At 41.3% G+C, this 27,992-nt stretch overlaps 1 long non-coding RNA gene across 1 annotated transcript; it reads left to right on the forward strand.

Moving 5' to 3' along the window:
- The first annotated feature begins 1,135 nt into the window (after window positions 1-1,135).
- LOC135232458 (uncharacterized) lies at window positions 1,136-27,649 on the forward strand. The gene is made up of 3 exons (XR_010323055.1): window positions 1,136-1,572; window positions 5,733-5,805; window positions 26,551-27,649. It is a non-coding gene; the product is annotated as an uncharacterized LOC135232458 (long non-coding RNA).
- Window positions 27,650-27,992: the final 343 nt, after the last annotated feature.

Consider the following 27,992-nt stretch of genomic DNA (forward strand, 5'->3'; position numbering starts at 1 on the left):
AGAGGGAGTCCCATCCCCATTTTACAGCTGTGGAAACTGAGGTCCAGAGATAACACAGCTAATAAGAAGTGGAACTGGATTCAAACTCAGGTCCTTTTAAGTCTCAATTCTATGGACTTGTAATACCCAGGCTGTTCTTAGTTCAGAGGTATGATCATAAGGCACTTTCAGTAGGTTCTACCCTAATACACAGCAATGAAATCCAAGCAGAAAAAAAAATGCTTCCTCTCCTCAAAGGATCCTCACTCTGACCCCTTTCCCAGTCTCTCCTTCTAAGTCATTTAATGGGAATCATGCTCCTTTGAGGAAAAGGCTGAAAATGCCACATTGCTAAGAACAGTATAAAAAGATGGGAAATTGCCAGATAGTTGCTGCATCATGATCCTGAAGCCTTGAAGATACGTGGACCCTCAGAAAAATCAGGCTGCAAAAAATAGACAAACAAAATGTACTTAAGGAATAAATGCTCATCAAATAAAGTTTGGAATGAAAGGGAAATAAAATAAAGTGGCCATAATCTACTACTCAGAGACTGTAAAGCATTTGATTAATATTTACTTGGAGATAGATACTAGGTAAGAAGGTAGATGATAGATAGAGAGGTAGATAGATACATAGACAGACAGGTAGATAGACATATATCTGTATGTATAGAATCATATCACATATCTTTTTGAAATATCACATCTTTTTGTTTTTCCATTTAACATTTAAGCATATAGGTTTTCCCATGCATTTATGTACTCTCCATGGGTTTTACCAGCTGCATAATACTCCATCAAAAATTCTCCCTCCATTCATTAAAGATTCCTTGTTTGTTACACATTGAGATTATATAGAGTTGTTCACTGTTACAAATAATTGTGCAATGAACAGCTTTGTAAAAAAAAAAAAAAGCTTTTTTAAAAACTCATGTTTTTAACATTAGGATAACCAACCAACCAGTTGCCATTGAGTCCACTCATGGCAGCCCCGTGTGTGTCAGAGTAGTACTGTGCCCCATGGAGTTTTCGATGGCTGATTTTTTGGAAAGAGATTGCCAGGCCTTTCTTTTGAGGCTCCTCTGGGTGCACTTGAACCTCCAACCTCTTGGTTAGCAGCCAAGTGTGTTAACTGATTGCATGACCCAGGGACTCTGTAACGTTAGAATATACCCCTGACAAATTCTATCAGGTATGAATATCATGCAAATTGCCAAAGCACCTTCTGAAAGGCTGTACTGGTTTTCACTTCACAGCAGTGTGCTTCCCTTCACTGTTCCCAAGGCCAGCTTCATGAGTGAGTGACCTGTGCAGTCGTACGAGGCTCTGCACTCAGAGGGCCCTGTGCTTAGTTTAATGCTCTGCTGTCACCATCTTGAAATTCTTAATAATTTTTTCTTTGAATATGTGCTTGTAAGTGAAGAGTGATGGGCTACTAGAACACGCAGGCAATCAGGGGAGACATGCGCCATGTGTGTCCACCATTCCTTGCTGCCTCGTTCACAGATAGCATCTGCCATGCCTCATGAACACACGGTTCCAGTGGATCCATAATGTGCAGGAGGTCGGCTAGACTCAAAGCAAGTCCAAGGTAAGCAAGTTACTTCTAAAACTGAATAAGCGGAGCACTGACGGTCCTAAGTGACCATACATTTCACTGGAGTCAAAATTTGCCTCAAACAACCAATAAACCTACAATATACTTTCTTGCTAGTGCTGTTAGTTGCCATTCCAACTCATGGTGACCCCATGTGTGCAGAGTAGATGTACTCCATCGGGTTTTCAAGGCTGTGACCTTTCAGAAGCAGATTGTTAGGCCTGTCTTCTCAGGCGCCTCTGGATGAGTTCCAACTGCCAACTTTTTGGATAGTAGCCAAGGGCATTACTGTTCGGCCTAGCCAGGAACACTTATTGTGACTTCCCTGTGTTAGTCAATTACCTCATTCTGAATGGCTTGTGATAATGCTCAAAAAATGCTCATGCTCTAGCATGAAGTGGAAAATGAAAAAGAATATTAACATACATACACATGTCATATGACCTTACTTAAAAAAACACTGGGAATAAAAGCAATGACACGAGTGTTCGTCTCTCTACATGTCCACATTTTGAAACAACTCTTTTTAAATAAATTAATTCTGTTACAGAAGTAGACCTTCGAAACCATGACTCCCCTTTCTAACTGAATCCAGACACTTCGGAGGAGTCACAGCAGGATTTTACTGGGACCAATCTTCCTTCTTCTCCTCCCCACCCTTCCGTAACTACCTTCTGCCTCAACAGCAGGCTGATGGCTTTTTTTTTTTTTACACTATCGAATCAGACCAATTTTTCCTGATAGTGACGGGTAAATAGCAAGGTTGATACCCAGTAAAAGCAACTGGGCTAATATTTCTTTATTGCCACGTGCTCTATAACTCTTAGGTTCTTTATTTGCTTGCCTTCTGGTAAGTTTGTACAGCCTTGTTCTGCAAAATATTGCTCTCCTTTGGGTTTTTTGGGTTATTTGCTCTCTTCATGCTTGAACTACAACTTTTGGACTTTGGACGGCAGTAAAGTCACTCTTGATATTATGAGTTGACTCTTTTTGATAAAACTACAAAGTTTTCCTTCTAAGGATATTATTATAGTAAGAGATTACCACGTATCCAGTGTGAAAAAACCCCTCAGGCTGATAACCCATAGCCTGAACGAGAACAAGCCTAACTTCGAAGGTTTCCAAACTTGGCTGCACATTAGAATCAACTAAACAGCTTTTAAAAATAGGGATGCTTGGGTCTAACCCTCCAAGGTTCTGATTAAGTTGGTCTGCAGTGTGTGCCGGGCAGCAGGGGTTTTAAAATCTCTCCAGGTGATGCTAATAATCAGCCATAGTTGTGAGCCACTGTTCTAAGATCTCATTTGGTTAAGTCCTGTGAAGGAAACCCAAATAGCTGGATCAGTCAGAGCATCCGCTCCCATTTCACTTGGGCTCAGAAAATAATTCGGGAGCCCCTAACCCTTTGGCAGGAGTCCTGGTGGCAAAGTGGTTACGTGTTTGGCTGTTAACCATAAGTTTGGCAGTTTGAATCCACCAGCTGCTCCTCGGAAACCCTATGGGGCAGTTCCACCTTGTCCTATAAAGTCACTATGAGTCAAAACCAACTCGACGGCAATGGGTAAACCTTTGGCAGGCTTAACACTAGCTTTTTGGGCATTGCAAAGATTAATAAGATAACTTCCCAGTCAGAGACACCACCCTGGGTGGTGTGAACTGTTCACACACTCATCTGGAATCCAAAAGGTTGGGAGTTTGAGTTCACTCAGAGATTCCTCAGAAGAAAGGCCTGGTGAACTACTTCCCAAAAGTCAGCTATTGAAAACCCTACGGAGCACAGTTCTACTCTGACATCCATGAAGTAGTCATGAGTTGAAATCAACTGGACAGCAACTGGTTCCTGTCCAGGAGCCAGTTTCAGGATGGAGTGAGTGAGTCAAGAAGCAGGCAAGTACTCAAGAAGAGAGAGTGTCAGGATATTATCTAGAGCAGAGACACAAACAAAGCCAACGGGTTGTTAGACAAGCACATCGCCTTGGGAAGAGGATTTCTGGGACTTGCTTAAGAGTTAGGCACTGCGAGGATGGTACCTCTGTAGGAAAAGAACAAAAGCTTACAAACCAGTGAACTCCCAGGGCAGAGACAATGAACGTCTTGTTTGACTTTTCATCCCAAGTGACCAGCACAATGTGGGCACATAATACGTGGTTGTTAAGGATTAGAGTAGGGTGTATCTTGAGTCAATCTCTTTTGAGATATAAAACAGATTAAACAAGAAAGTGAAAGAAGGAGAGAAGGAGCAAGATGGTTATCAAGACACATGGAAATCTCCAAGGAACCAGGACGCAGAAGCTGAAGAGACAAGGACCTTCCTCCAGAGCTGACAGAGAGAGAAAGCCTCCCCTTAGAGCCAGAGCTCTGAATTTGGACTTCTAGCCTCCTCAAATTCGAGAAAATAAATTTCTGTTTGTTAAAGCCATCCACTTGTGGTATTTCTGTTATAGTAGCACTAGATGACTAAGACAGTGGTCATCAACAAATGTTTTAAGAGTAAATGAATGGTCTGATGCGGCTGTAATGTAAGATGCTTACAGGACCTTCAGTTAAAAACAAGGTGAAAAATTTGTCTGAACCAGACCATGGCAGGCCTTGGAAGTTCTTGAGCTGGCCAGTTCCATCATCTGAGCTATTCCTCAGGAACATAGATCTGGCAGTAGAAACAGGTAATGCTGTGGTTGGAGAACAAACTTGGAGGTGCTTTAGGAAACAAGAGCTCAGGGCAGGAATGAAGACCTGAACTAAGGCAGAGTCATGGAAAGAAAGTGGAAGGTCTTACTAAGAGATTGTTCACTGATGTGCTTAGGACAGAAGCCTTACTTTAAGATATTTCCCCTCCCCACCTCCTGCCATGACAGCCTAGAGAAGACCCTCAAATGTTCCCCATTGTCACCTAATCTGATTTTTTAGGCAGAATGTACAGAGACCAGCGTCTGCTCCCTGGTTCCCCACTTAGCCCCTTCTGCATTCCCAGAGTCTTCCTATAGTAATAGTTGTTGTTAGGTGCCGTTGAGTCAATTTTGACTCATACTGACCCTATGTGACAGAATAGAACTGCTACATAGGGTTTTCTAGGCTGTAAGCTTTATGCGAGCAGATCACCAGATCTTTACCCAGTGAAGCAGCTGGCAGGTTCCAACCACCTACTTTTCAGTTAGCATCTGAGTGCTTTAACCACTGCACCACCAGGGCTCCTTGATGATTTCATAGTCCCTGCTAAAAAGATAAGCTAGATAACTAGGTAAGAGAGGTAGTACCACATAAAGCTTACCACTGGATTGAATCCTGGCTCTACAACTTATTAGTTACTTGGGCAAGTTACTTAACCTCTCAGTGCCTCAGTTTTATTATCTATAACCCAAAAACAGGGATAATGATGGTATCTAACACATAGAGTTGTTGTCAGAGCTAACTGAGTGAACACATGAGAAGGCTGTACAATGACTGGCCCAAAGAAAATGCTACATCAGATGTTAGCATTTCCCTTCAATTCACTGCTCCCCTTGCAGATAGCTGTTGTACACACTGACTCCCCAGTGAAAACACAGCTAAGCACACCCTCCTCCAAGGCTTCTTAGTCTGACCTGAGAAAGACAGGACTTTTTTATTTTTATTTTACTCTATTTTTTATGGTACTTTAAATGAAGGTTTACAGAGCAACTAGTTTCTCATTAAACAATTAATACACATATTGTTTGTGACATTGGTTGCCAAACCCATGACATGTCAACACTCTCCCCTTCCCAACCTTGGGTTCCCTATTACCAACTTTCCTGTCCCCTCCTTCCCATTTAGTCTTGTTTTGTTTTATGGGTCTGTGTAGTCTTTGACTAAAGGGCGATCCTCAGGATTGACTTCCTTACTGAGTTGAAGGAGTGTATGGGGGCCATACTCTCGGGATTTCCCCAGTCTCTGTCAGAGCAGTAAGTCTACTCTTTTATTCTGAGTTAAAATTTCATTCTGTATTTTTCTCTAGCTCTGTCCAGGACCCTCTATTGTGATCCCTGTCAGAGCAGTCAGTGGTGGTAGCCAGGCACCAGCTAGTTGTGTTGGATTCAGTCTGGTGAAGGCTGTGATAATTGTGGTCCATTAGTCCTTTGGATTAATCTTTCCCTTTTTTGTGTGTCTTTGGTTTTCGTCATTCTCTCTTGCTCCAGATGAGGTGATACCAGTGGAGTATCTTAGATGGCCACTCACAAGCTTTTAAGACCCCACACACTACTCACCAAGGTAAGATGTAGAACATTTTCTTTATAAAACTTTTTTATGCCGATTGAGCTAGATATCCACCAAGACCATGGTCCCTGGCCCTTAGCCTAATAATTCAGTCCCTCAGGGAGTTTGGATGTAAGACAGGACTTTTCAGGGGTGAGAGCCTCAGCTCGGGGATCCAATGCGGGAGCGGGGCTTCTAGCCAGTTCTTCCTGGTTTAGTCATGGGTGACACAGTTAAACCAGAACAGATCCAAATTTTTATAATTTGGGTGATCCAGAGCAATAAGAGAACAGGAAAAATTACTGTATCCCAGTCCATCCAAGCTGGAAGAGACTTTCGAGATCATAGAATCCAACCTATCATTTTCCAGTCTGGGTGTCCAGGCCCAGAGAAGAGCAACTATTAGCTTAAGACCTCCAGCACCTTGGGTGCTCAGGAAGTTTCACTAACTAGCAAGGAGATGTGAGGGTGCCCAGAGTTTGATATGCCCAGTCTGGCTTTTTCCCCGGCCCACCCACCAGCCCCAAGGAGGACAGCTATCTGGGAGAAGGTATCCAAGTGCCAGTCTGGGGAGGCTGTTTTATGTCCCTCCAGCCTGAGAGGCAGAGCTGCCAAAAAACCTTGCTAGAAAACTCTGTTCCCAAGAGATTTTTGCTATAACTGACTCAACAGGTTTAACCATTTCCTGTGTGCACTCAAATTTGAAGATTTTATCCCAGTCCATCACAAACCTTCTTCTCCCCAAGGTTTCACCATACAGAATAATCATCTCCACGAATAAAAACAAGAAAGGAAATGTTTGATTAATTTTTTTAAAGAGAAATGCACTTTTTAACAGCCACCCACTCATTGGATGTCAATGGGTGCTAAATAGGGAGAGAAGGAGGAGGAAATCAGGATTCAGAATTGCTCTTTCCTCAGCAGATTAAATTAAAAAACGAAACAAAAACTCTTCCAGCAGTGTCCAGACTTTCAAAAGCTTTGCGGACATGTCCTCATTTATTCTCATAACAGTCCTCGTGGGAGGGTATGGTGGTGGTAGTATGTTGCCCATTTTACAGATGAGGAAACCAAGTTCTATAAAATTAGGTAACTTGCCAAATGTCACCAAGCTTGTAAGAGTTGGATCTTGAATCAATATCTCTCCCACAGCCACCATTCTTTTCTCTGCATCTAGCCCATCATTTTTATGTTAGCTAAGCTAACACAGAGTAAAGCACTTTCCTTATAAATGGTCGGTAAACGTATGGAATGTTGCTCAATCTCACTAGTTATCTGGGAAGTGCTAATTAAAATAACAACAAGACTTCATTTTTCACACATCAAATTGGCAAAAATTAAAAGACTACTGATATCTAGTGTCAGTGAGGGAGAAGGGAAAGGCATGCTCTTAAATACTGCTTGTAGGAACATCCATCAGTGGATTATTTGGAGGGTAATTTGGAGGTATCTATAAAATTTTAAATGCGTATTCTCTTTGATCAAGATATTTTACCAACCCCAGAGAAATATTTTCACAAGGGTACAAAAGGCATACACAGGGATGTTCACAGCAGTTTCCGGTAAAAATGAAAAATTGGAAGTAGTATATTACCCGTTAGTAGGGAACAGTTAAAAGTATCGTGATAGCATCTGCAAAACCTCCAAAAGAATGTGGCTGATTTCTATGTTCTGACATAAAATGTATTATTCAGTTTAAAAAACAAACAAACAAAAAAAACTGTGGCGTATTGTAACATAATTGTATTTGTAAGACCAAAAAAAAAAAAAAAAAAAAAACAAAGATACTCTGTACACAGGGTCACTATGAGTCAGAATCTACTCATGGCACTCAACGACAACAACATCTACATATATAAACCAGTGACACTCATAGTGACCCCATGTGGGTCAAAGAAAACTGTGCCCCAAAGGGTTTTCAAAGGCTAATGCTTTGGAAGTATATGACCAGGGCTTCCTTCTGAGGTACCTCTTGGTGGACTCAAACCTCTAACCTTTTGGTTAGCAGCCAAGCATGTTGACCATTTGTACCTCCCAGGGGCTCCGTCTATATGTATATATGTACGTAATTTCATTGGAAAAAATTCAAGAACAGATTCACATCAAACTGCTGATAATTACTTCTGGGATCAGAGAAAGAGGGAGTCAAATAGAGTATTTGCTTTGACAAAAGTATATAGACTGAAATTTCACAATGAGAACACATTCCTGTTGCTTTTTGCATAATTATAACAAATAATTAGTTGGCAAGTACATGCATAATTACCATGACTGAATGAATGAATTGGCAAATACATGGAAGGAAAGTGCTTTCTTTCACGATATCTTTTTTTCTCCTCTCTTAACAACTTTGCGAGGTAGAGAGAGTAAGATTATTGCTCAATGTTGCAAATGAGAAATCAGAGCCTTTGAGAGGCAAGTGGACTTGCCCAAGGTGTCGGGGTGGGTTAACAACTCATCTGGAGCTAGAGCCCAGGTCTTCTGGCTTCCATTCCAGGCTCTGTGAATTACACCTCGCTGCTCCAGTCAGCTTAGGCAGTCTTCATGCCATCTTGTGTCCCTTCAAAGGAAGCCCTCGACCTATTATTTCAATGATACTTCAAACTCTTAAGGAGTTAGAAGATTTCAAAGCCTTTCTTCTGCCTCTTCTCTTCTTAACCACAGCAGTGATTGGGGGCCAGCTTGCTGGGAATCTTCACTTGCAATCCGCAGGTTTGGTGTTGTTAAGGACTCCTCTGATGTTCCATCAGATTTCCCTACAAATAAATTTCATTTTGCTGATGTCTGTAAAGTCTGGCTTTATAGCAGAGTGCTCTGCTAGAGCTCTGTCTTTAATAAAAGGGGAAAGAAGTGGAACTACTAATTTAGTTTCTTTAAAAGGCATGCATTTTCATGCACATTAAATCCATCTGTTTGTGAAATGGATGCCTTTGCGCGGTGTATAATTTGATAAAACCCAAAAGAACTCAGAGCGCCTAGCTTGAAGCAGAAATAGAGAAAGTGGCAGGGAACCTGACTAAAAAGGAGAAATCCACCAAACACTATTTTTAGAAATAAAAACTGATTTAAAAAAATACTCTTCATAGAGGAAGGTTAGTGTTCTCAGCATAGGAGCCTCTCAGCACATTTGCACCATTTCAGGGGCCAAGATCAAGGGCTAGCTCTATCTACAGCTCGTTTATTAGGGATATCTTTATCACAGCAAATATCTGAGCCCCTCACTCCCTGACTTCGCACCCTCCACTCAGTCCACACTGCCTGCAGACAGGTGTTTAACTGCCTATATGAACTGTTTTAAAATTTTGTAATGTTGTCAATATTTAAAACTTGGCATTTCACATTAAAATCCTGATTTCTGATCTCTCTTGAAAAATCAGAAGATCTGGCCATGCTGCGTCCAAATTCCCACAGAGCATTAATGGGTTGGTGTGAGTACAGGAGGCATAATTTAGATGGAACATGTTCTCTGGGTGGCGCAAGTGGTTAACACACTCAACTGCTAACTGAAAGGTTGGAGGCTCGAGTCTACCCAGAGGCAACTCGGAAGAAAGTCTTGTTGATCTACTTCCAAAAAATCAGCCATTGAAATCCCTGTGGAGCACTGTTCTACTCTGATGCTCATGGGGTCACATGATTGGAGTCGACTAGTCAGCAACTGATATGTTCTCCCCAATTTGCTATTGTCCCCACCTGTGCCTGCCTGGTCTCTGTAGACACTTGATTGTAACATCTGGTCTTGAAAATAAAGCCAAAACTTCTAAGACAGGCATTCAAGGTCCTTCACTGTTGGCTTCTGGCCAGCTCCTCCACTCTCATCCTCTTCCAATTCTCTCCCCACATATTCATTCAGTAAACCTTCATTGATTACTGCCATGTGTTAGGCAGTGTGCTAGGTGGATAAAGCAATGAATTAGATACATGTATCAGTCAGGGCCCCAGCAGATGGCACACACAAATTAGGACAATTCCAGCAGGTGTGAATGGGAGGGGAAACACAGGATAGTACAGTGCCCTGAGTCTGGGAATGTTGGGACTATTAATACCCCTGTGACAGAAGGGAGAGAGTTGCCTGCCTGGAGAGAAGCTGTCACCTTCTTCTGGGAATGCAGCCAGCCCAAGACAGCCCTGAAGAGCAAGATCTGGGGGTGAAAAAAACCTGCTGTCACTCTCCTCTCTACCTCCAGTCTCATGAGGGGAGTCCTCCACTGTCTAAAGCCAGAATCAAAGAGCAAGGGGCCTCCCGCTGATGCAGTCCATAGAAGTCAGGCCCCCTGGCAGAAAGCAGGGCAGAGAGAGGTACAAAAATCTGAGAGGGTGAAAGGAACACATCCAGCCTGTCCCATTCTGTCCTTCAGGGTGCACACAGTCTAGTGAAGAGAAAGACAAATCAACAGACTGTGCCTCTGCAGTGGGAGCAGTGCTGTTTAAGGGTGTCATGGGGGAGGCAACTAGCCTAAGATAGTTGGGAAGCTTCCAGAAAACAGTGAATTCAAAGCTGAGATCAAAATGATTGAAGAACAAGGAGTCAGCCAGGCAGAGGTGAGGAGAGAGAGGTGGGGTGTGCCTAGCATAGGGAGAAACCCATTCCTAAGGCTTCATGAGGTACCATATACCCTAAGCCACTGGGTCACTCAAAGTTCTCCAAACATCCCTTACTTTTTTGGTCCTGTATGTCTATGCGTGGATCCTTCCCTCTTTTGGAAAAGCTTCTCTCTATCTTTCTTGGGAAGTTATCTCATCTTTAAATCCAGCTCAAAAGTCACTTCTCTAAACAATTCCACTCCTGTATGTACTCAATAGAAATATATACATACATGCACCTAAAGACACACAGTAGAATGCTTTATTCATAGCAGCCAAATGCCCATCAACAGTAGATGAATCAAAGAATTGTAGTATATTCTCACAGTAGAATACTGCACAAGAATAAGAATGCACAATATACAATTACATGCCAAAATATGGATGTAATATTGAGACCAAACGAGTTGTGGAATGACATCAAGGATATCACACATGAAGAAACCAAGAGGTCATTAAAGAGACAGGAAAGAAAGAAAAGACCAAAATGGATGTCAGAAGAGACTCTGAAAGTTGCTCTTGAATGTCAGGTAGCTAAAGGGAAAGGAAGAAATGATGAAGTGAAAGAGCTGAACAGAAAATTTCACAAAGGGCAGCTCGAGAAGACAATGTGAAGTATTATAATGACACGTGCAAGACTCGGAGGTAGAAAATCAAAAGGGAAGAACATGCTTGGCACTTCTCAAGCTGAAAGAACTGAAGAAAAAATTCAAGCCTCAAGTTGGAATATTGAAGGATTCTATAGGGAAAATATTAAACAATGAAGGAAGCATTAAAAGACTATGGAAGGAATACACAGAGTCATTCTACCAAAAAGAATTGGTCAACATTCAACCATTTCGGGAGGTAGCATATGATCAGGAACCAATGGTACTGAAGGAAGAAGTCCAAGCTGCATTGAAGGCATTGGCAAAAAACAAGGCTCTAGGAATTGATGGGATATCAATTGAGATGTTTCAACAAACGGATGTATTACTGGAAGAGATCCATGTTTATGAATATTCCCAAGAAAGGTGATCCAACCGAATGTGGAAATTATCGAACAATATCATTAATATGACCACTAAAAACCCACTGCCGTCAAGTCGATTCTGACTCACAGCGACCCTATAGGACAGAGTAGAACTGCCCCATAGAGTTTCCAAGGAGCTCCTGGTGGACTTGAACTGCTGACCTTTTGGTTAGCAGCCGTAGCACTTAACAACTACACCACCAGGGTTTCCATTAATATGACACTCAAGTAAAATTTTGCTGAAGATCATTTAAAAGCAGCTGCAGCAGTATATCAACAGGAAACTGCCAGAAATTCAAGCCAAATTCAAAAGAGGACATGGAACCGGGGATAACATTGCTGATGTCAGATGGACCCTGGCTGAAAGCAGAGAATATGTACATAAGCCAAGTGAAGTGAAACATCATAGATGACTATTTTAATAATGCCAATATTGACTGCCCTTTATACAGCACTGATTGTATGTGTGATTACTATCTTAGGCACTTAAATGGACTAATGTGCACTGCGGAATTAGACAAAAAAGAAACCGTTGCCATCAAGTTGGTTCCAATTCATGGCAACCCCATGTGTGTCAGAGCAGAGCTGTGCTTCACAAGATTTTTAATAGCTCATTTATTGGAAGTAGATCACCAGGCCTTTCTTCTGAGGTACCTCGGAGTGGAATCAAACCTCCAACCTTTTGTTTATCCACCAATCATGTTAACTGTTTGCACCACTCAAGGACTCAGACAGTGTGGGTTCAAACTCCACCTCTGCTCCTTGCTGGATCAGTGACCTTGAGGGAGGAGGTATTTAACCTCTCTGAGTCCCTGCTTCCTTACCTATAGAATGGGATACCTAACATGATTAGCTCATTCAGTTACTGGGAGATCGAATGTGTATAACCCATGGAAGTCCATGGCAGAAGGCTTGCATGTAAGAAGTGCTCAAACAAGTTAGCTACAACTAGTAATTGTACTTTCTTCACAACAACCCTTTCAAGAAAGAAACATCACACCCATTTTATGAAGGAAAAACTGAGGCTCAGAGACTTGCCCAAGATCACACAGCAACTTGAGTGGCAGATCCAGGACTATTAATTCTCTTTCTGCTTGACCCCAAAACCTGACCTTTTCCACTATTCAATTCTACCACCTCAGGGGATGTTGTGTCTGAATGTCCTCAATACATTATTTTTGAGAGAAAGAATATTTTACTTAATTGCTTACGAGAAGAAAATAAAGTCATAAGGTAAATTTGCTCTGTCATAAAATTTAATTTTTCCCATTTGTTTGTTTGTTTTGATCCAACTCAAGATTGCCACCCTGATTTTATGATTGTTGCCTGTCTTGTTTGGGGCATTTAGTGAAGAGCTGAGAGAACCCCAGCCAAGCTGTTTGGCTTTGGGCAACTCCCTTCCCTCTCAGGTGGGCATCCATTTCCTTTTATGTAGACCGGGGAGTGGATGAAGGTGCTCCACAGTCCCTGCAGCCCTGGCATCAAAACCTCCCTGACATTATTCCAGGGCCTTTGACACTTGTGAGCAGCTCAGCTTCTAACATTTGATTCCTGCCCTGGCTTCCTGAGCTAAGTGAGGGGCGGGTGGGGGGGGGAACCAACATCGTCTGTTTTCACACCATGACTGGGAATTCATTCCTAAAACATTTTTCATACTTGACCAGAAGGGCATTTTATTATAAGTAACAGGATCCGTCTCTTGCTCCCCGGACGTCTCAGCACTTTGCTGATAAGACAGTAACGAATGTGCTGATGCGTGTTTCCAGGAATGAAGCTTCTCCAGGCAGGCTGGGGGCAGCTCTTCTTCGTTCGCAGAGGCAGGTGCTAGAGCCCAGCACTGCAAGGCCTCTCCAGAGGAGTGGGCCGAGCCACTGCTCTTGGGTCTTTCTCTTTCCCCACCAGCACCTCCCTAGGCCCCTAGAGGCAGGGAAGGATTGATGGCTGTACAGCCACTGAGCAAGCATCTCTGGCTTCCCTGTCCCTGGCCAGCTGGGGGAGAAGGGCCCTCCTCATTTGCTTCTGCATTTCCTAGCCATAAAAACCCGCTGCCATTGAGTCGATTCCAACTCATAGCGATTCTATAGGACAGAGTAGAACTGCCCCATAGAGTTTCCAAGGAGGGCCAGAAGGATTTGAACTACTGATCTCTTGGTTAGCAGCTGTAGAACTTAACCACTACACCACCAGGGTTTCCTTCCTAACCATAAAAAAAAAAAAAAAAAGAGCTAAATGTACCGTCGGTCCCACCGTGACTCAGCTGAGGCTCTGCCACTCATTCCCAGTGTGACTTTGAACAGACCTCTTAACTTCTTTGTATCTCCTTAATGACTAATATTTATGGAACACTTGCTCTGTACCGGGCATTATTCTAGTTGCTTCTTATGGGAATCAACTCATAGTTAAACCTCTCAATAACCTTGTATCTTGTGTGGTTAGTTTTATTGTTACTCTATTTTACAGAGAAGGAAAGTAAGCCACCAAGAGGTTGTGCAGTTTACCTAAAATCACACAAATCCAGGATTTGAGCCCAGGCCACCCAGTCCCAGAGCACTCACCCTCACCATTATGCCAGTGGTCTTCAAGCATTTTGGTCTCAGCACCCCTTGACCATTTTAAAAATTATTGAGGACCACAAAGAGCTTTTGCTTCTCAGAGTTATATCAAATCATTGCATTAGAAATTAAAACTGAGAATTTTTTAAAATACAAGAACGCACAAGCCCATATTAGCCATCAGGGCAAAGACATCATTGCACATCAAGTAGCCTCCAGAAAATTCTACTGTACATCCATGAAAGCATGGAAGAGAAAAAGGCAAATAACATCTTGGTATTATTATGAGAATAGTTTTGACTGTGTAGCACCCCTGAAAGGGTGTCAGGGACTCCAACGGGGCCCCAGACCACACTTCGGGAGCTTCTGCACGTGGTCTGCTGCCTCCATTACCTTGGCACAGCACGTGCCTAAGAGCATTCCCACCACCACCTTTGTCCCAGGGCATTAATTCTTCCAGTAAATGTGTATTGAGCACCTACTATGTATCAGGAGTCCTGGTGGCACAGTGGTTAAGAGCTACAGCTGCTAACCAAAAGATCTGCAGTGCAAATCCACCATCTGCTCCTTGGAAACCCTATGGGACAGTTCTAGTCTGTCCTATAGGGTCTCTGTGAGTTAGAATCAACTCAACAGCAATGGGTTTGGTTTTGGTTTTTTACTATGTATCAGACACAATGTCAGGCGCCAGGATACAACAGTGATTAACAAATACATGCCTGCCCTTGTGAGGCTTCTGTTCAAGTGGAAGAGACAGACATTAAGAAAAAAATCACTAAGATATGTCATTTTATACTATTAAAAGTATTTTACAAGAATGGGACACCTGGGAGCATAAATCAAAGACACAAATGAGTTTGAGGGGTCAGGGAAGATTTTCCTGAGGAAGTGGCATCTTGCTGTCGATTTTGCAAACTGTTGCTGTGCTTTGCAATGAGAAACCTTTGGTGGTCTCGCTGTATTGAGGGTTTGGGCTCCATCATAGCCTCCTTGCTTCTAGGTTCTCTTGCCCTGAAAACCATCCCAGTTAAATTCTCCTTTCAGTCCAAAGACCCTTGCCCTTGGACCCAAGCTATTTCAGCTCATGACCCCTTCACTCCTAGCTTTTGGTACAAACACAATGACTCACAACGCACACATGTAGTGACAGAAATTGGCAGTGAAGGAGAGAAGCTGCAACATGGGAGGGAAAAGAACTTTGGGACCAGGAGTCTTAAGTCCCAGTCTTTGTTTCTCCCCACCTGGCCACGTATTCTGGAGTCTCAGCATCCTCAACTGCTCACAGGAAGACTAATAACACCTTCCTCACATGGTTGGGTGATAACACTTTGTACTGTTAGAGAAATACACAAATATCAAGGGCTGTATGAGGACAGCAATAATGATAATATTTAATTAGAAAAAAACACAATCTGAGAGTGAGACTCACTGAATGAGGCCATTTGTCTTTGTTGTTCTCAGTTACACGTTAAACTCCATGCTTAAATATAGACCGTTTCAAAGACAGTCTATAATTCATAATCTATATTCTTCAAAGGATGTACGGTGTTTTTTGTCCTTTTTCTAAGTGTGGAGCCACAAATACAAAAGCAACAGCTATAATTTCTTCAAGACAAAAAGTCTTGATGATTCAGAGTTTGTCTCTGCTCGTCTTGTTTATCTTCCCAAATCGAAGCCTTTTTACAAGATCCTCTGTGGTGTTTCGTAGAAGGGCCACTGAGCTAGGAGTCTTGTCCTGGCTCAACAATTGATTAACTGTGGACTTTTGAAAAAGCATATTCTCTTGTTTGGGCCACAGATTTCACATCTATGAAATGGGCAGTGAGGGGGTGGAAGAGTTAGACTATATCAATCTTTCCCAAAGGGTGGGGCAAAAAGCAGGACAGGACCCTTATGGGAGATGATTTTAGGAACCACAGGCTTAAGAAAACACCACTTAGTAAATAGAGAGATCAGTTCATTTTTCAATTTTCTTTTTATCCTTTAGATTTTATGTTAAGGGGAAATTCTCATACTGGTGCTAGTGTGCCTTCAGCAGCTCCCTAACACTTGATGCTTTCCTCTTAAACCAAGACCATGCCTTAGGACCAGGCTTCAGCAGGCAAGAATGTTTAGATTTAAAATCATATCAGTGGTAAAATTCTTGCCTTCCATGCGGAACACCCAAATTCAATTCCTGGCCAGTATGTCTCATGCGCAGACACCACCTATCTGTCAGTAGACGCTTGTGTGTTGCTAGAAAGAAGGGTCTGGCAAACTACTACCAAAAATCAGCCAATGAAAATTGTACGGATCATAATAATGGTTCGATTCATAATTCATCATGGGGATGGTGTGGAACCATTTTGTCCCATTGTCTATGGGGTCTCCATGTGTTGGGGCTGACTCAACAGCAGCTAACAACTACAATTTTGTTATCATTGTGAGCGTGTTTTGGTTAATTTTTGCTTTAACAAGTAATGATTTACTGTAATGATATAAAGTTTCCTTGGTAAATAAATTTATTTTCATTAAAAAAAGTGATTTGTTGAAGAAAGAAATAACAGATACTTCACAAAACACATAGCTATAGTAACGATCACAGCCATATTACCCATGTTGGGAACCCTAAGTGCTGATGTCTGAGGTGACTGTCCTCCCTGCTAAGGGTCTAGACACAGCCTTCACTTGGTGGTAGTGAAACCTGTGCTCATGAGGACGAGGAGAGGGGCATTACTCTCCCATTGGCCCCAGTATTTCTGGCAGTCCCAGATCCCTGGTTACTAAAGTTGTGCTAAACAGACTCTCGGTGAGGGGTTGATAGGTCTAGGGAGCCATGAATTTTGTTCCACCACTGGCCTAAGAACAGAGAAGACATTCTCCAAGGCTAGTCTAACTTACTGCAAGGGGAGGGCTCTGGCTGTGGTTTGAACTGTATTGAGAAAAAATCATCATAATCATGAGCCGTGGATGGTGTAAGAGTTTACAGGGTGCTTCCCTGCATATGAGCTCAGGAACCCTCATCACACACCTCCAATTTAGGTATTATTTCTGACCTTATTTGACAGGTGAAGGAGCAGAGGCTCATAGATCAGAAATGGCTTAAGAAGACACACATCTAGGAAGAGGTAGAATTAAGTCCCCAAATCTGCATCTTTTGTCACTGAAATTCATGCCCTTTCCATTACCAATGATGCTAAAGAGAGCCTGGAAATAAGTCAGGAAGATGGATCCAGATTTTTTTTATGGGTTCATGTATCCAATTCTGTGAATGTAGTATGTAAATCATCTCCTACTTTTGAACATGTATCTTGTATCCAATAAATGAGCAACCTTGTGGCTAAACCTTGTGTGCAACTATAATGTAAGATAAATTTCTAAAATTCTAACTCCTAGTTCAAAAGCTATATGTGCGTTTTTAAGGCTCTTGACACATACTGCCAAAATGCACTTTGGAAAGGGCAATCAATTCACATGGCTCGAGTGTGAATGAGATTGCAAGTCTCCCACACTTTCCCAATTTTGAGTATCTTAAGTTTTTTAAAATATGAGAGAAATGGCACTCCAGTGTTTCAATTAGCATTTCTTTGATTGTTAGAGAAGCCAAACATCTTCCCATCCGATGACTTGTATTTATATTTTGGGGAACTTGATGTTCGAGTCCACTGTCCCTTTTTCAATATTTTTTATCCACTCAGGTTTCAGTTAAGGACAAAGTCCCAGCTCCTCCCTGGGCCCTGGTTTTCCTAATTGAAATGGATTTTGAAGAAAATCCTCTTAAGTGCCTCTCGGCTCTAATCTCAACTGAGTAGGAGGCAACATCAGTATTGTTGAGAGCCTGGACACACCTTCTAGACTGAAGTGTCAGCCCCACCGGCCCCTTTCCATTCATCCCATCAAAATGGTGCAGGTTGCCCACTGTGCTAGATCACCCTACCAGAGTCAACACCTTAAGTCTGCTTCCCTACTGGGACCCCCTACTCATGATCCTTTATTGGGACAATGACTATCTTTTGCATCCAAGTCAAACAAAATTGTGAAAGATCTTTTTATAATTTAAGAAGTGATTTTGTTCTTGCTACTTTCATCATTTTTAATAACTTCTCCCTCTCCTTACATCCCTACAAACCCCACTAGCAATCCTGTCCTTAGGAAAGCAGATATGCAGAGGGTGGACTTGCTGCAGCACCTCGACGAGCTCCATGACAACCAATAAGACCCCCAGCATGTCTGTAAAAGAACATACCCCCAGCCTACCAGAAGGGACTACAAGGCCTTGGAGAGAAAGCACAAAAAAAAGTAACTGGAAAGAGTAGTTTCTCATTATAGAATTCCTTTAATAATTATTATTAAGTTACAAAAATCTCATTTTTCACCTTGGATGGGTTTCTGGGTAAGATGAATTCCATTCAGCTGAAAATTCAGTAAGTTGAAATTCCCCCAGAGTGATCATCTCTTGAAAATGAATGTGTAAGCATAGAAAGGTAATGAGGAGAGTACTGGAAGTGCGTACTGTAATGCACTGGGGGGGCTCATGTAACAGTTTTTATTTCACTTAGGTCTTCTAGAGAAAAGGGGAGCTGTGCGTTTCTGGCTTGGCCTTCCTCTACATCCCTCTGTATCACCCTTTGAGCAGGACTGACTCACCCATACATTACACTCCTGATAGTCCGTGAAAGAGACCTGAAAACATAGCTGATTTTAGAATTCATGGAGTAGCCCCATTCTCCATGTGGTCTCCACCTGCTGTCCCTCTTTGAACTCTTGGCCGCATTCACAGCTTTCCTCTCTGGCTTTCACAGATGTGGCACCCTTTCCAACTTTGTCCTGCGCAGTTTCTGGTTTTGTTAAGCTTCATGTTCAGGTAACTGCTAATGTTCCGGCTTTGATGATCCCCCTCCCCAAAACTCAGCTGGGTGAGGAAAGGGAAATGTCAACTCCTTCCTGGTTCCATCTTTGGAGCAGGAGTAGCCTGGCATAACTGGGTGTGGGTGCTTTACTAAATCATTGCATATATGCACTGGAAACTAATCGTTGGTTTGCCCAATGTCTCTTCCAGCTGCCCTCCAGTGCACATTTCTTATCACAAAGGCTTGTGAGCTAAAAACTATTTCCCAAATCCCCTTGCAATGTGGAACTTGTTTTCTAGCACTTCAGCAATTTTGCATGCACTCATTTCCCTACATTAAATTCTTTTTCTGCTTAAACTAGCTAGAGCACCTTCCACTGCCTGCAACTTATTCCTGACCGATGCACCTCCCCTCCAACAATTGATACTTTGACATGGGCTTTTGCAAAATACATTTTCAGAACTTTTTTCTCGTTGAAAACTTATAACACCCCTAGGTTATGAGTGTGTTCAATACCCTCATATGCATGGGACAGCTGAACAATGAATAAAGAAGATCGAGGAGGAATTTCCACCTTTGTTTTTTTAATTTTTATTGAGCTTTAAGTGAAAGTTTACAAATCAAGTCATTCTCTCATACAAAAATTTATTTTTTTTCCGCTATATACTCCTAATTTCTCTCCCCTTAATGAGACAGCCCATTCCTTCCCTCCACTCTCTCTTTTTGTGTCCATTCCACCAGCATCTAACCCCCTCTGCCCTCTCATCTCCCCAGATAGGAGATGCCAACATAGTCTCAAGTGTGTACTTGATCCAAGAAGCTCATTCTTCATCAGCATCTTTTTATATCCCTTTGTCCAGTCCAATTGCTGTCTGAAGAGTTGGCTTTGGGAGTGCTTCCTGTCCTGGGCCAACAGAAGGCCTGGGGGCCATGACCACCGGAGTCCTTCTAGTCTCAGTCAGACCACTAAGTCTAGTCTTTTTATGAGAATTTGGGGTCTGCAACCCAATGCTCTCCTGCTCCCTCAGGGGTTCTCTGTTGTGTTCCCTGTCAGGGCAGTCATCTGCTGTAGCCAGGCACCATCTGGTTCTTCTGGTCTCAGAATGATGTAGTCTGTAGTTCATGTGGCCTTTTCTGTCTCTTGGGTTAGTAATTACCATGTGTCCTTGGTGTTCTTCACTCTCCTTTAGTCCAGGTGGGTGAGACCAATTGATGTGTCTTAGATGGCCACTTACTAGCATTTAGGACCCCAGAAGCCACCCTCCAAAGTGGGATGCAGAATGTTTTCGTAACAGATTTTATTATGCCAATTGACTTAGATGTCCTCTGAAACCATGATCCCCAAACCCCCACCCCGGCTGTGCTGGCCTTCGAAGCATTCAGTTTATTCAGGAAACTTCTTTGCTTTTGGTTTAGTCCAGTTGTGCTGACCTCCCCTATATTGTGTGTTGTCTTTCCCTTCACCTAAAGTAGTTCTTGTCTACTATCTAGTGAATACCCCTCCTCCTCCCTCCCTCCCCTCCTCAGAACCATCAAATAATATTTTCTTCTCTCTTTAAACTATTTCTTGAGTTCTTATAATTGTGGTCTTATACAATATTTGTCCTTTTGCAACTGACTAATTTCACTCAGCATAATTAATGTCTTCCAGATTCCTCCATGTTATGAAATGTTTCACAGACTCATCACTGTTCTTTATCAATGCATAGTATTCCATTGTGTGAATATACCATAATTATTTCTCCATTCATCTATTGATGGGGACCTTGGTTGCTACCATCTTTTCGCTATTGTAAAATGTGCTGCAATGAACATGGATATGCATATATATGTTCGTGTAAAGGCTCTTATTTCTCTAGGATATGTTCTAAGGAATGGGATTGTTGGATCGTATGGTAGTTGTATTTCTAGCTTTTTAATGAAGTGCCAAATCGATTTCCAAAGTGGTCATACCATTTTACATTCACCAGCAGTATATAAGTGTTCCAATCTCTCCACAACCTCTCCAACATTTACTGTTTTGTGTTTTTTGGATTAATGCCAACCTTGTTGGAGTGAGATGGAATCTCATTGTAGTTTTGATTTGCATTTCTCTAATGGCTAATGATCGTGAGCATTTCCTCATGTATCTGTTAGCTACCTGAATATCTTCTTTAGTGAAGTGTCTGTTGATATCTTTTGCCCATTTTTTAATTGGGTTATTTGTGTTTTTGTAGTTGAGTTTTTGCAGTATCATGTACATTTTAGAGATCAGTCGCTGATAGGAAATATCACAGCTAAAAACTTTTTCCTAGTTTGTAGGTATCTTTTCACTCTTTTGGTGAAGTCTTTGGATGAACATAGGTGTTTGATTTTTAGGAGCTCCCAGTTATCTAGTTTTTCTTCTGCACTATTAGTAATGTTTTGTATACTGTTTATGCCATGTGTTAGGGCTTCTAACATTGTCCCTATTTTTTCTTCCATGATCTTTACCATTTTAGATTTTATATTTAGGTCTTTGATCCATTTCGAGCTTGTTTCTGTGCATGGTGTGAGGTATGGGTCTTGTTTCATTTTTTTGCAGATGGGTATCCAGTTATGCCAGCATCATTTGTTAAAAAGACTGTCTTTTCTCCCATTTAACTGCTTTGAGACCTTTGTCAAATGTCAACTGCTCATAAGTGGATGGATTTATATCTGGATTCTCCGTTCTGTTCCCTTGGTCTATGCATCTGTTCTTGTACGCATACCAGGCTGTTTTGACTACTGTGGCAGTATAATAGGTTGCAAAATCAGGTAGAATGAGGCCTCCCACTTTGTTCTTCTTTTTCAGTAATGCTTTACTTATCTGGGGCCTTTTTCCCTTCCATATGAAGTTGGTGATTTGTTTCTCCATCTCGTTAAAAAATTTCATTGGAATGATTGGAATTGCATTAAATCTATAGCTCACTTTTGGTAGAATAGACGTTTTTACAATGTTAAGTCTTCCTATCCATGAGCAAGGTATGTTTTTTGACTTATGTAGGTCTTTTTTGGCTTCTTGCAGAAGCATTTTGTAGTTTTCTTCATATAAGTCTTTTACATCTCTGGTAAGATTTATTCCTAAGTATTTTATCTTCTTGGGGGCTACTGTAAATGGTATTGATTTGGTGATTTTCTCTTCAGTGTTCTTTTTGTTGGTGTAGAGGTATCCAAATGATTTTTGTATGTTTATCTTGTATCCTAATACTCTGCTGCTCTTCTATTAGTTTCAGTTGTTTTCTTGTGGATTCCTTAGGGTTTTCTGTGTATAAGATCTTGTCATCTGTAAATAGAGATACTTTTACTTCTTCCTTGCCAACCTGGATGCCCTTTATTTCTTTATCTAGCCTAATTGCTCTGGTTAGGACCTCCAACACAATGTTGAATAAGAGCGGTGATAAAGGGCATCCTTGTCTGGTTCCCAATCTCAAGAGGAATGCTTTCAGGCCATCTCCATTTAGGATGATGTTGGCTATTGCCTTCATATAAATGCCCTTTATTATGCTGAGGAATTTTCCTTCTATTCCCATTTTGCTGAGAGTTTTTATCATGAATGGATGCTGAACTTTGTCAAACGGCTTTTCTGCATCAGTAGATAAAATCATGTGATTCTTGTCTTTTATTTATATGATGGATTACATTAATTGTTTTTCTAATGTTGAACCATCCCTGCATACATGATATGAATCCCACTTGGTCATGGTGAATTATTTTTTTGGTATGTTGTTGAATTCTATTGGCTAGAATTTTGTTGAGGATTTTTGCATCTAAGTTCACGAGGGATATAGGTCTGTAATTTCTTTTTTGTGGTATCTTTACCTGGTTTTGGTATCAGGGATATGCTGGCTTCACAGGATGAGTTTGGGAGTATTCCATCCTTTTCTATGCTCTGAAATACCTGTATTAGTAGTGCTGTTAACTCTTCTCTGAAAGTTTGGTAGAGCTCTGCAGCAAAGCTGTCTGGGCCAGGGCTTTTTTTGTTGTTGGGAGTTTTTTGATTACCTTTTTAATCTCTTTTTTTGTTATGGGTCTATTAAGTTGTTCTGTCTCTGTTCCTGTTAAATTAGGTGGGTAGTATGTTTCTAGGAATTCATCCATTTCTTCTAGGTTTTCAAATTTGTTAGAGTACAATTTTTCATAGTAATCTGATATGATTCTTTTAATTTCAGTTGGGTCTGTTGTAATATCACCCATCTCATTTCTTATTTGGGTTATTTGCTTCCTCTCCTGTTTTTCTTTTGTCAGATTGGTCAATGGTTTATCAATTTTGTTGATTTTTTCAATAAACCAGCTTTTGATCTTGTTAATTCTTTCAATTCTTCTCTGTTTTCTATTTCATTTAGTTCTGCTCTAATTTTTATTATTTGTTTTCTTCTGGTGCCTGAGGGTTTCTTTTGTTGTTCTCTTTCTATTTGTTCAAGTCGTAGGGATAAGTCTTTGATTTTGGCCCTTTCTTCTTTTTGGATATGTGCATTTATTGATATAAATTGACCTCTGAGCACTGCTTTTGCCGTGTCCCAAAGGTTCTGATAGGAAGTGTTTTCATTCTCCTTAGATTCTACGAATTTCTTTATTCCATCCTTAATGTCTTCCATAATCCAGTCTTTTTTGAGCAGGGTATTGTTCACTTTCCAAGTGTTTGATTTCTTTTCCCTGCTTTCTCTGTTATTGATTTCTACTTTTATGGCCTTATGGTCAGAGAAGATGTTTTATAATATTTCAATGTTTTGGATTCTGCTAAGGCTTGCTTTATGACCTAATATTAGGTCTATTCTAGAGAATGTTCCATGTGCACTAGAAAAGAAAATATACTTGGCTGCTGTTGGGTGGAGTGTTTTGTATATGTCTATAAGGTCAAATCGGTTCATCGTGGCATTTAGATCTTCCGTGTCTTTATTGAGCTGCTTTCTGGATGTCCTGTCCTTTACGGAAAGTGATGTGTTGAAGGCTCATACCATTATTGTGGAGCTGTCTGTCTCACTTTTCAGTGCTAATAGAGTTTGTTTTGTGTATCTTGCAGCACTGTCATTGGGTGCATAAATATTTAATATGGTTATATCCTCCTGGTATATTATCCCTTTAATAATTATATAGTGTCCTTCCTTATCCTTTACGATGGATTTAACTTTAAAGTCTGTTTTGTCAGAAATTAGTATTGCCACTCCTGCTCTATTTTGATTGTTGTTTGCTTGATATATTTTTTCCATCCTTTGTCTGTGTCTCTAAGTCTAAGGTGTGTCTTTTGTAGGCAGCATATAGATGGATCATGTTTTTTAATCCATTCTGCCACTATCTGTCTCTTTATTGTTACATTTAGTCCATTTGCATTCAGCGTCATTATGGATAGGTATGAATTTAGTGATCATTTTGATGTCTTTTTTTGTGTGTTGTTGACAGTTTTTTTTCCCACTTAATTTTATGTGCTGAGTAAATTATCTTTATATATTGTCTTTTCCTCATATTCACTGTTGTTGATTATGTTTCTGCTGAGTCTCTATTTTTTTCTTGTAGTTTATTTTGATGTGTAGGATGCTTTGTCTCCTTTGTGGTTACCTTATTATTTACCCCTGCTTTTCGAAATTTAAACCTAGCTTTTATTTCTTTGTATCACCTTGTCTTCCTCTCCATATGAAAGATAATATAACTACATTTCTAAGTCACTTTTTATTGTTTAATGTTGTCTTCTTTTGCATAACATCGCTGTTTTCCTGTTTTGGACATTTTTTATCTTGATTTATTTTTGTGATTTCCCTGTCTGGGTTGACATCTGATTCCTCTGCCCAGTGTTCTAGTCTTGGGTCAATACCTGACATTATTGATTTTCTAACCAAAGAATTCCCTTTAGTACTTCCTGTAGATTTGGTTTGGTTTTTACAAATTCCCTAAACTTCTGTTTATCTGGAAATGTCCTAATTTCACCTTCATATTTGAGAGACAGTTTTGCTGGATATATGATTCTTGGCTAGCAATTTTTTTCCTTCAATTTTTTATATAAGTCATCCCATTGCTTTCTTCCCTGCATAGTTTCTGCCGAGTAGCCCGAGCTTATTCTTGTTGACTGTCCTTTGCAGGTGACTTTTCATTTATCCCTAGCTGCTCTTAAAATCCTCTCTTTATCTTGGCTTTGACAAGTTTGATTATAATATGTCTTGGTGACTTTCTTTTAAAATCTACCTTATGTGGAGCTCCATGAGCATCTTGGATAGATATCTTCTTATCTTTCACCATATCAGGGAAGTTTTCTGCCAAAAAATCTTCAGCAATTCTCTCTGTATTTTCTGTTATACCTCCCTGTTCTGATACTCCAGTCACTCGTAGGTTATTTCTCTTGATAGAGTCCCAAATGATTCTTAAGTTTTCTTTATTTTTTTAAATTTTTTTATTTGATTTTTTTTCAAATGTATTAGTGCCAAGTGCTTTATCTTAAGGTTCACAAATTGTGCTTTCCACTTGCTCAATTCTGCTCCTCTGACTTTCTATTGAGTTGTCTAATTCTGTAATTTTATTGTTAATCTGAATTTCTGATTGCTGTCTCTCTATGGATTCTTGCAGCTTATTAAATTTTTCATTATGTTCCTGAATAATCTTTTTAATTTCTTCAACTGCTTTATCTGTGTGTTCCTTGGGTTGTTCTGCATATTGCCTGATTTCCTTCCTGATGTCTTGAAGGGTTCTGTATTTTAATCTTTTGTATTCTGCCTCCGGTAGTTCCAGGAAGGCACTTTCATCTAGAAGATCCCTTGATTCTTCATTTTGAGAGCTTGTTGATGAGATCATGGTCTGTTTCTTTATGTGACTTGATATCGACTGTTGTCTCCGAGCCATCTATAAGTTATTGTATTAGTTTATTTTATGTTTGCTTACTGTATCATAGCTTCTTGCTTTGTTTTGTTTTGATATGCCCAAATGGGTTGCTTGAGTGAGCTAGCTTGATTTTTTTCACCTTTGGAGCTCTGATGTCCTGCCCCTAGATGGCTAGAGCTGCTATCAGGTATATCAGTCTAGGAGTCTATTCACTTTTCTTGTATGAATTCAGCTCAGGTGTCCAGGTAGCTGATCATCAAGTGCATGTTATAGGCCCTGTCCTACAGTCTTAGAGGGGCAGGGGTGATCAGTGTAGGTACTGGTATCTGGTTGCAGCAGGGGGTCACACTCTGAAAAGGCAGGGGGCTAAAAATCATCCCCCAAGAGTATCTGAGGAAAGTGTGTCCCTGTTCCCTAGAGCTTACACATGGGTGGGTTCTGCAGATGGACCTTGGGCACCCAGTGTTTTTGTTTGTAAGGACTGGGAGGTACCAGTTATCCTTGGACCCCTGTCACAGGTGGCTGGGTGACCTGAGTGGAGCACCAGTCCTTAGGTCCCTGATGTGGGTAGGTGAGGACCCTGTCTAATTGGCAAAGCAATGTCAAACATCAAACACCCACTTCTCCACCCCACAGCTGAAACAGTTGTAGTATGCCAGCAAGGGCCTATTCTCCTGAAATAGGCCCACACAGTTCCATGCAGAAGGGAAAGATACTCATAGTCCACAAACTCTTTATTCCTCGACAGGAGCCGCTTGTGTCCTGAGCTCCCACAGTTAGTGGAGCTGGCAAATATCTTTTCTCCCAGTTGTGAATTTATTCCTTCTCCAGGGCTTGGAGGATGGCTCTAGGCACTCAGCAGGGCCTATCTGAAGCCCAGGGAAATCAACAGCTGCTGAAGCTGGCTTGCAGGGGTGGGAAACAGTAAAGTATACTCAAGTACTTAGGTTTTGCTGAGAGCGCTGTTATTCTCTGGTTCCAGGTGTGTGAGTAGGCTGTGTGGCTGGATGCTTCTCCCTGAGGAAACTGTGGCCGAACGCTACCACCAGTCTTCCACAGCCACTCCTGGGAATGATGCCTGAGGGCTCCCAACAATTCAGGTCTGGTAACTCCTCTCCACTTCTGAACCGTCTCTTCCTCTCCCTGCTCCTCAGTTCATTTTCTGACCTTGCCTTTGATGTTCAGAGCTCCTAGCTTGTCAAAAATATACTTGTTTCACTTGTTTTTTCGGGTCTTTGTTGTAAGAAGGTCTCCGGAAGTGTTTGTCTATTCTGCCATCTTGGCCCTGCCTCTGGAATTGACACCTTGGAATTGTGGTATTGGCAGAGAATGTTGAATATACCATGGACTGCCAAAAGAACAAACAAATCTGTCTTGGAGGAAGTACAACTAAAACGCTCTTTAGAAGCAAGGATGGAGAGACTACATCTCACATACTTTGGACGTGTTATCAGGAGGAATCTGTCCCTGGAGAAAGACATCATGCTTCATAAAGTGGAGGGTCAGCAAAAAAAGGAAGATCCTCAACAAGATGGATTGACACAGTGGTGGCAACGATGGGCTCAAACATAGCAACAATTGTGAGAATGGTGCAGGACAGGGCAATGTTTCGTTCTGCTGTGCATAGGGTCACTATGAGTCAGAACTGACCCAACAGCACCTAACAATACAAAAACAACACTCCTAGGAAGAGTTATGCCCATTTTTTCATACAATTAAGATGAAGCCCCTTTTACTTTTTGCATAAAAACCTTCCATAGTTCTCAGTACTTATGGGATAAAATCCAAGTCTCCTGGCATGGCATTCATGCCCCACTATTATCTGCCTGGCTTCATCTCTGCTCCCTCCTTGGTCTTCCCCGATCCTGCTAAATCTTACTCTCCTTCCAGGACATGTAGCACCTCTGCCTGGCATGTATTTTGTTTTCTTCTTGGTCAGATTCATGTACTCATCTTTGCAAAACAGTTGGGAAGATGATCTTGACTCCTCCAGGGCCACTCAGCCTCTCCCTGCTTTGGGTTCCACAGCTCTGTGTACATGCCTCTTAATACCCCTAGTCACAATATATTTTATAATTATTTCACTGACGGTTCTGTCACCTCCAACACACTGTGAGCTCTAGTTCATCTCCAAAGTCAAGGACTTAGCACAGAGTAGGTCTCAAGAGATCGTACTGAATGAATACCTAATCAATATTATTATCAACAACTTTTCTTTGACAGCCTCATAAGGTTTACAAAGCATATTAAGCTGATGTGGGCAGTTCTGGAATGGAGACATTGAGTGAAAAAAGAGAGAGAAGCAGGAGGCTGACCTTAGCAGGCCTGAAGCAGTTCGGAACCGGATGTCCTCTTCTTGCAGACTGGCAGGCTCCGGAAAGAAACCATGGCTCCACTGAAGGCCCAGGCCACTCCAGTTCTCCA

This window comes from Loxodonta africana, chromosome 9 (assembly GCF_030014295.1).
Source record: "Loxodonta africana isolate mLoxAfr1 chromosome 9, mLoxAfr1.hap2, whole genome shotgun sequence".
Taxonomy (NCBI): domain Eukaryota; kingdom Metazoa; phylum Chordata; class Mammalia; order Proboscidea; family Elephantidae; genus Loxodonta; species Loxodonta africana.